The sequence below is a fragment of the Melitaea cinxia genome, chromosome 8 (genome assembly GCF_905220565.1).
Source record: "Melitaea cinxia chromosome 8, ilMelCinx1.1, whole genome shotgun sequence".
Lineage (NCBI taxonomy): Eukaryota > Metazoa > Arthropoda > Insecta > Lepidoptera > Nymphalidae > Melitaea > Melitaea cinxia.
Window position 1 is genome coordinate 5160046 of NC_059401.1, and position 10214 is coordinate 5170259.

Below are 10214 nucleotides of genomic sequence, written 5' to 3' on the forward strand. Positions count from 1 at the left end.
ATTTGGTTCCTCCGGTGACCCTCCAGTCAATAGGTCTACTGGTATTCGTAATTCTCTACCGTAATTGACATACGCCGGGGTAGCTTTTATGCTCTCATGCTCGGCGGTTCGGTACGACAGAAGGAAGAGCGGTATATACTTGTCCCAATCTTTTTGTTTGTCGTCTACCAATTTCGCTAAATGCCTCTCAAGGGTCTGGTTAAATCTCTCAACCATTCCATCAGACTGTGGATGGTACGCGGTGGTCCTCGTCTTATGCATGCCCAAAATTCTGCACACTTCCTGGAATACTTGCGATTCGAAGTTCCTGCCCTGATCAGAATGGATTTCTAGAGGCACACCAAAGCGACATATCACTTCTTCGACTAACTTAGAAGCGACTGTTGTAGCTTCTTGGTTTGGTATGGCGAACACTTCGGGCCATTTGGTGAAGTAGTCCATGACGACCATAAAATACTTGTTTCCCGATTCCGTTACAGGAAATGGCCCCGCTACGTCAACTGCAATTCGTTCCCACGGTGCACCGACGTTATACAACCGCAGATTCCCACGGCTCCTGGTCTGTGGTCCTTTTACAGCAGCGCAAGTAGTACATTTGCGGCACCAATCCTGTACATCATCTCGACAATGCAACCAGTAGAATCGTTCTCGCACTTTTGTTAACGTCCTCTTGACACCTAGATGACCTCCTGATACGCCATCATGTATTTCACGGAGAACATCTGGTACTCTCGTTCTTGGGACAATTATCTGAAGGTGGGACTCTCTGCCGTTAGTCTTCTCCCATTTCCGGTAGAGTATTCCGTTTTGAAGTATCAGACTGTCCCATTGAGCCCAGTACGCCTTAGTGACAGCGCCAGTGGGTGCAACCTCACTCCAGATTGGCTTTACGTCACCCCGTTTCTTCCATGTGATGATGTGCCGAAGGTCGTCATCTCTTTCTTGAGCTTCCCTCATAGCATCACTCTCCCAGATACCTAAAGGACTTGTTCTTGTTAGCTTTAATGTTACTTCATTAGAATCCTGCTTAACACAATGTTTGCAGACTTCCGAACACTGCCTTCGTGAGAGTGCGTCGGCATTCCCATACAATTTCCCGCTGCGGTGTTTCGTCTTGAAGTCATACTCCTGATCCCGGGCAGGAGGTGAAGCCCTTTCCTTCTTCAGCTCCTCTATTTGTTCCTCTATCCTTTTCATCCGTGCTATCTGGGTCTTCTTCTGCGGACAGTTGAGCTGAAGATGGCCCCTCTCGCCACACTTGTAGCACATGACTCCAGAACTTTTCTTCGTAGGAACCTTAACTACCTTGAATTCCTCAGAAACCTCGCGGATCTTATGCCGTATGTCATGGCGAACAGCCTCGACCTCCAAAGCATGCGCCAATGCTTCCTTTAACGATGTATGGTGACGAAGCCTCACTGCAGCTCTGACCTCTAGGTCTTTGATTCCGTCGACAAATGCTTGAACAATATTCGTGTCTACCATCTTGGTGTCTGCTCCTGGGTGTGCCTTCCTGACGAGTTTCTCAATTTCCAACGCACATTGTTGTAGTCCTTCTCCTGAGCGTTGGACTCTGTCACGTAGTTGGGCACGGAACACGTGCTCCAGATGTCGATCCCCGTATCGGGATTCAAGTGCCTCCATCAAGTCTTGGAACCCATTTTCCGTATGTGGCAGTGCTTCCAGAACCGACAAAGCTTGCCCCCTGAGCGCAACAGTGAGAGCGGTCAGGCATTGTTCTTCCGTCCATCCGTTGGCAGTAGCAACAGTCTGGAATTGTCGACGATAAGCGTTCCACGAAGTAGTGCCGTCGTATGGAGGCACTTTCACTTTTGCTCCTTGCCCCACTCCGGTCGTTCCACTAGACATCGCAATTCTCATGGTTTCAAGGCGTACTACTCTCTTCTGTAGTTCAGCGAGGCCGGTTTTCACATTTTCAAGATCCAATCCTAACCCGGTAACTCGTTCTTCAACTACGTCAACATCTTTTCGAAGCTTAGTCACCGCGTCACTAACATCTTTTACAGCCCAAAGCGTTTTTTCTTGGAGCTCTTTTTGTTGCTCTTGTAATTCTTGCAAAGCACCACGAATTTCAGCCTTTTGTTGCTCTTGTGATTCTTGCAAAGCACCACGAATTTCAGCCTTTTGTTGCTCTTGTGATTCTTGCAAAGCACCACGAATTTCAGCCTTTTGTTGCTCTTGTGATTCTTGCAAAGCACGAATTTCAGCTTTTTGTTGCTCTTGTGATTCTTGCAAAGCACCACGAATTTCAGCCTTTTGTTGCTCTTGTGATTCTTGCAAAGCACGAATTTCAGCCCTTTGCAGCTCCATTAATTTAATTAAACTTCCTAATTGAAGAGCCACTTGAGAGTCTGTAGAAGTTACGGTGTCACTGGTGGGCGCGGTAAGGTGGGCGGGTCCGGTGGGCGGGGCTTGGCCCACGCTGGGCGGAGCTTGGTCCCCAGTGGGTGTGGCCTCCGCAGCTCGCTGTGCCCTTGTCCTGACGCCCCCCTTAACGTCTTCTCTCGGAGTCAATGGCATCTCCAAATCTCACTTCCGACACCAGTTGTTACGAGTTAGGGTTCGAAGGATTTGGAGAGAAAGACCTGCTGACTCTTTTCAAGACTTTATTCACAAGCACTAGGTCCAACACAAAGCACTAGGTTCAAACACTAAGCACTAACAATGTCCTAAGTCGTAGCCAATGTCGTAGGTTTCGCTGGTACCACTCTTGATCACTAGTTTTCACTCTTGAAGTCGCCTCGAAGATCGCTCAAACTGAACTGTATTCGTTCGCCTCGCTACGGCTATTTATATCGGCCGAGACGAGGCCCAGACCATTCTGGAAAGTTCGCGCATGTACACGGTTTTCGAGACTATACTTCTATATAGTTCCACAGTTGCTCCTCTAACGCCATCTAGTATTGAGTAGAGAGTTTCATGCGGTCTCTGTCTCTGCGTGGTTTCAATGGTTGCCGCTAGATGGCGCTAGCTTCTTTGTGTGTCCTTAACACTATATTACACGCAATTATGTGATAACAACTTGCGAGTACATTTACAAGTAATGGATATAAATTGGATAACAAAATACCTCGCTCTTGAATGACTATAAATCAAGTATTGTTTTTTTTTTTTTAATATCTTAAAAATTAGAATTCAAGAATTCTTTCTACCTATGTAGCATACTACTAGCTAGAGCGATAAATGTACTCTACAATTGTATACAAGGTCAGATTCGTCGACATTTACATAGTATAATAAAGGTTAAAAGTACTGTGACGAATTGTGTATACAAAAACATATGTTGTTGGTTTTTTAAATGATACATCTATATGTACACACATAAAAATGAATGTTTGTCTGTATGTCCTTTATAGAATCCTAAACTATGCATTTGATCATGTCATGATTTTAAGCAAAGTGTTGTGCATGAGCCCACAAAGGTGTGTTTGCTTGCAAACGAAAAAATACCGACTTCAATTACATCGACAAGTAATACAACGTAGGGAGAAAAAAATTATCGAGTAAAAACGTATTATTATTATAGAGTTATAACTCGAAAAGTAGTTGTTAGCTCTCAAATAAATTTAAATGGGATCAAATGACACGCAACACCTTTCGATTAAATTTTTTTATCGAAATCGGTCTACCCAGTCAAAAGTTCTGAAGTAAGATACATAAAAAAAATACAATCGAATTGAGAACCTCCTACTTTTTTGGAACTCCGTTAAAAATACCGAACTAAGCTCGGTCACCCAGGTACTTTTAATTAATTTAGATCTAACATGATAAATATCCAATAAATCATTTTGTAAACAAGATTCCGTCTGGTAAGATTTACAAATTCAATTTCAACAATCGAATTCAATCAATCGAATTCAATCGAATTCAAACAATCGAATTGAGAACCTCCTACTTTTTTGGAAGTCGGTTAAAAAAGAAAGCGTAGCAACGCGCGCAGGGTACAGCTAGTTTGTAATAAAATCATAAAAAGAATGCATATTTAAGCCAAGTTGAGATATCAGTTTTATAAGATATTCGATAATTTTTGCAACACTTGTTTTTATGAACTGTAATAAAAGATAATGTCGTAAAAAATATGAATATAATGTTTTTATTCATGAAATACAATTGAATAAACAATACGATTAGTCTTATTGTTTTCGACGTGACTACTGTGTTTGTCACGATAAGTTGTGTTTTTATTTACAGGTGACTTAAATTTTAATAATGTATACAAATTCAACGCGATACATTTTTTAATTATATCATTCAATATAATTTTTAAGGGACGAATTTCCATTTCCATATTTTGAACGAAGTTAGCTACACGTATTTCTGGTAATATCCTAGCGTGAAACTTTGTCAAACTTGGATTAAATTGTTCTGGATAGTTAATTTGATCCTGAATATCTCTATCAATTGTATTTGTTATGCTGTAATCGTTTATTCGTTTAAAATTATTATTTATCAAATTGCCAGCTAAAATAGGAGACACGTTAATACTAGGCTTAGCCCTATCCTCTATATTCCTGCTGTAATCGGGTTTATTCGATTTCTTTTCCTTAATATTTGTTCTGAGCATTCTTGACTTATTCGTGTTGGATTCTATAGACGTCATCTTATTGGTTAAAATTTGAAGATAATTAAAGTCATATTTATTAACGTTATCTTGATTGCATTCAAATTGCTCAAAATTTGAAGTTTTTGAATATTTGAAATCTTTACCGAAAACTAAAAAAAAGACAAAAATTACTTAACCAAAAAAATATACACAATAATTAAAATAATTTTTATATATTTTATACCTTGATTGTTACCGCTTTTCTTTAATAACTCGAGGTTCTCATATGATAACGGACTTAATGCCGATTTACGAACCTTAAAAGGATTTAATATTTTTCGTTCCGCTTTAAAAACAATGTCTCTTTTATTTATTAAATTTAGCTTAGTATGAAGACTTACATCGCAGATTGGTATGTTTTTAAATTCTGAGCTTTTATTTTTTTTGCTTAAAATTGAATATTCACTCAAAGATTTTTTTATGTCGCCTGCTGATAATCCTAAAGTCGATAAAGACGTAGATGTGACTATATCAACACAGGAATGATAAATCCTGATAAATTTTTTTTGAGGGCTATTTTTCAAAATAACTATTCGGTAAAATATTGGGACTGTGAATTCAACTTTATCTTTTACATCTTTCCATTTTATTTTGTTTATGTGTTCAACACAAGGCACTACAGGTGATATTTTTAAATTGTAATGTGAATTATTTTTAACAAGCGTTTTTATTAGTGGCGCAAATTTAATATGAATATAAGGAGTTTCCATTAAATTCATAAAAATACTGAAAAAAAAATTACATAAAAAAATTAGTTATTCTGAGGATTCCGAATTTAGTCCCGACTAAAAATACTAAATTTTAAAGAATAAAGAATTCATTTTACCTGTTCAAATGATTTTCACAAGTAACTGAATTAACAATGATATAGTAATTTATTTAGATTCATATTATTCACACAGTAATTTGGTCAATGTCAAGTGTGAAGCTTGATTTTATATTTGGTATATTTAACTAAAAATTTAATGTCAAATATATTGACGTCAAAATTTTTGACACAATATGTTTTTAAATTTAAAAAAATGCATTGAACCTTTTTTGTAATAAAAAATTAAGTTTTTCTTCGTATCATTATTACCGTCGTACATTTCTAATTTGATATATTTTGTTTCGTCAAGTGTTACCTTTTTAAAGACTATTTTTTTTTATCAGTAACTGTCGTTAACTTTCGATTTGTGTCAAGTCAAGCTTCCTTTGAATACAAAATTCTATTATTCTGGATAAAATAAAACTACTATTGAAGTGAATATTTTCCATTTTATTTTCACAACTTCCACTACTATACATTACGTACATACATCACCAAATTCAATAAAACTTTTTACAATTTTCGATATGCCAAAATTATTATTGCTCCTGAGTTACGAATAGCCGGAGAGCGTTTTAAATATACAGGTTAACAAAATTGTAATAATTTTATTCATTTATACATAACTAATAACTTGTGCTACAGACCCTATGGAAAAAATCTCATACACATAATCTATCAGATCTCATAGACTCTCATAACCCTGTATGAGAATTTGTTCTGCATTTGTCCATGTTTTTTAGATTTTTTCCATAGGGGAGCTACATCAAGAGCTGTTTTTAAATTACATGTACATACAACAGAGCGGTTTGGGCATGTTTTATTTATGTATTATTTGGAATATGCTTTACTACAGTTTACATTGATTTATACCAGATTTTTTTATCACGAAATTGTCACCAATGACACTTTATTGCGAAATAATTGATTCATAACTGACTGACTGATAAGGATAGCTATTCTCTCAAATTATTTATCATTTGTAAAACAGGTATGTTAAATATAAACATTATATTAATATACAAAATTTTTATTACACGCCACAAAATTTATACAAACTTTTGTTAAAAGCTGTTATTAATTAAATAATAAAAATTACATTTAAACCTATACCAATATTACAGATATTTTATTTACAAGTAATTGTATTGTGAACATTCTGAGACTCGTTATTTTATCACTAAATACTATTAAAAAACTTCTGTAGGATGAAACCACGCAGTACAAATAAAGTATAGTAAGTTAAAAATAAAATTAATTCATTAATTACATTCAATCAATTTCTTGATTAATACTACACATATATAAATATATATACACTTACTTTTATTTAAGTGACTAGAAAACCCCTTTCATTTAATTATTTTTAACTACGACTAGAAACATGAGATCAATTCGAAAGCCAATTCCTTTTACTTACATAAATATAAATTATCTATAATATTACATACAAAAGAAAGATTCCATTTTTTGTTTGATTGTAATGGACAAAATGAAAAGTATATTGGATCATATTGGAATATTTTTTCCTTAGTGGAATGTTATGTTATTACTAAGTAAGGCTATGTTACAAGAGGAGAAAACGGAAACGGAACTTAATAGTAATATGGTTAAAGCAGCAATCCATTAAATATGTAGGTATTATTGACTTACATAAATTAAAAAGTAAATATGTTATAGATTATTATATATTTCCTCGCAAAAGTTATGAGGTAAAATATAAAAAAAATTCAATCGAATTGAGAACTTTCTCCTTTTTTTAAAGTCAGTTAAAATATATGTTAGACTGTAATAAAAAAAGTACGTAATTTGCAAATTTAAAATTTAATCCAAATTTTCAATGACTTGCTTAATTGCTTTTAGATTTAATAAACAATTGTTAGCATTAATAACAAATAAAAAAATACTTGTTTTATTATAGGTTTATATTTCGTTTATATGCAAACATACGTTTTAATAAAGAATATTTTTTTTTTTGTAAAAGAGATGACCGATGCAAATGCATATGTAAAAATTGTGTGTTAGGCATAGAAAACTAGCTAATACTTGCGTTACTCATCTAAAATATCGAAGCAAATTTAGTTATTGCTTACAAATTTATTCGTAAATAATATTGTTTCAATTGATGTACCTACACAACTGAACGTGGTGCTTATAAAAATGGTTGTTACATTAAATAAAGATATCACAATTTTTAGATAAGATCATCATCATCTTTCCATAGCGAAGGATTTTCTTTATTACAATGAAATCACTATCTTTTAATTAATATCTAAAGAGATAGTGACGATAAAAGAAAAAATTGCGGTTATTAACTTTATCGTAGTTAGATAAAAATTGATGCATAGTATAAAAATATCTTTTGTCTTGTTTTGCTTCGGAAATGACAATAGCAACATATCGTCAATACACTGTTATTGATAACCAATTTTATTTATAAATATATATTGATATTTATTGCTTGATATTTATTCATGATATATATTCGTATTTATTTATAAATATATTTAATAATTAAATTTCAAAGTACCTACTGAACATTAAAATTAGAACAGAAATTTTACGCCTAGTTTTCTTAAAAGTGAGCTAAAGCTATACAAATGTACAAATATCTCTATAAATTAAAATTAATGATGTATTGCATACATGTCCCACCTATCGTGCGCTATGCAACTTTACTTGTACAAACCTATACCTACTCGAATTTGTAACTTCCATCGTGCTCTGTTTTGCTAAACGCAAATTACCTAATCCCTTACGTAATTCATTTATCTATAATATGGACGAAATGAAGTTATTTTGTACTATGACGACACAGAGATCTCTTGTTTTCCTGTATTTTTATTCGTAAGAAATCATTATTTACTTTTGTACGAGGTTAAAAACTACGTACTTAGTAACAAACAATGATAAGAACATTTTTAATTAATTGACGTCCTTTTTCGCGGCAAAAATTGTAACAAGTTAATGCTGATATTATTGTATTTTTACTATGGTAATTTTGATATTTAGGTCAGTAACTATAGCTTCGATACTTTAAGGGCTAATTTCATAGTTTGCCGATATTGCTATCTGAAATGAAAAACAACTCTAGTTTACCTGTCAGATATTTCTGTTCGAACCAGTTAAACTAAAAGTTGTAGTTTACAAATCTTAAGGACATATTTACCATAATTAACTAATTTGCTAGAGAGACTACAGTAACTTGTGACATGGGTCCAAAATATCTTAGTCAGTCAGTTCAGTCATTGCAGTCCACGGCTGGACATGGCCTCCCCAAGCTCGCGACAGAGATCTCGGTTTTCCGCAATCTTCATCCAGCCTACACTGTCAATCTACCAAAGTACTTATACTGTCACAAAATTCTATTTATTCTAAGCTAGTAATGAAATGGAAACGTAATGGAATATTTTTATAATAAAATGTTACTTTATTACTTATTATGAAATAGCTACTCGTACGTATTAAATTGTAAAAGAAAAGAATAATTAAGTATGTTTTGATATAATAAGCTTGTAGTAAGAAATATTATATTAAATTTATAAGTACATGTCTGTACTACGTAACTTACAATTATTGATCTTTCGTATTCTTTTCCAATTTAATGAGTGATTTGAGTTTTGATATAGATACATATACTCGTAAGTATATATTTTCATTTCCACTCAAGAAAATGAATTACGCATGAGCTGCCTTAGAACTAATCATCAAAGTGTCAATTCGATGCTACATTTAAAAATCTTCAGTTACGATACTACATCTATCGTATACTACCATAGACATGTATCTATTATCCTGAAACATTACATCGCGGAAAATTAAGTTAAAATCATAGAAAAGGACGCATTTTTTTGCACAGTAGAACTGTCACAAAATGAGCTTTAAATTAGGTTAAGCTAAAAATTTACTTAGTGGTGCACTTAATCAGCCGAAAATTAAAGAATATAATAAATCTTTCACTTAATCTTTTGAGTGAGGTAATAATACCCCGATCTGTGTTATTCAAGGAATGGAAATTCATAAAATATATTAGCGAGATTCGTAATAATATTCGAAAACAACTTGAGATTTCAGTCAGGCACGAGTTTATTTTCTTTTTTATATTTACTTTGACTGTAACAAGCAATAAATGCTTTTTTATACAAAAGAAGTTTGAAGCTTAATTCGAAACAATATTCTATTGTACTTGGTTTGGCTGATACTTTCCGTGCCAGGAGGTTACAAAAGCAAATATTACCGATGGTTTTTGATTTTCTTGTGGGCATGATTTTTTTTTTATATTTATAGAACAAATACGCGCTTTGAATGGTAATCACCACCAGTATACTAGAATAAAATAAGTTTATTATAATGACACAACTTTTTCAGATTTTATCACGGTTTATTAAGTTTTTTAGATGCCCGACATTTCGGATACTTTACAGCAAACATGGTCACGAAACGTCGGACATCTAAACACTTAATAAAACGCAATAAAATCCGAAAAACTTGTTTCATTATAATTTTTGAAATTTGCGTAAACATTAGATAACAAAATAAGTTTAATAAGTTAACATTCATTATCATTAATTATACCACTAAGGAGTCCTGTTGGACTTGGTCTCTAAAGCGTTTGCATTTAAATAACTATAATTTAAATAAGAAAAAAAAAACTTTATTATTTTAATTTACGCGACTAATGGTCAATAACCGTTCAATAAAAAAACTTAAGACGATGTTGATTTAATTTAATTCTGTTGCGTATTTAAAAAGTAAAAAATACTTAGATTTATTTTAATTTAT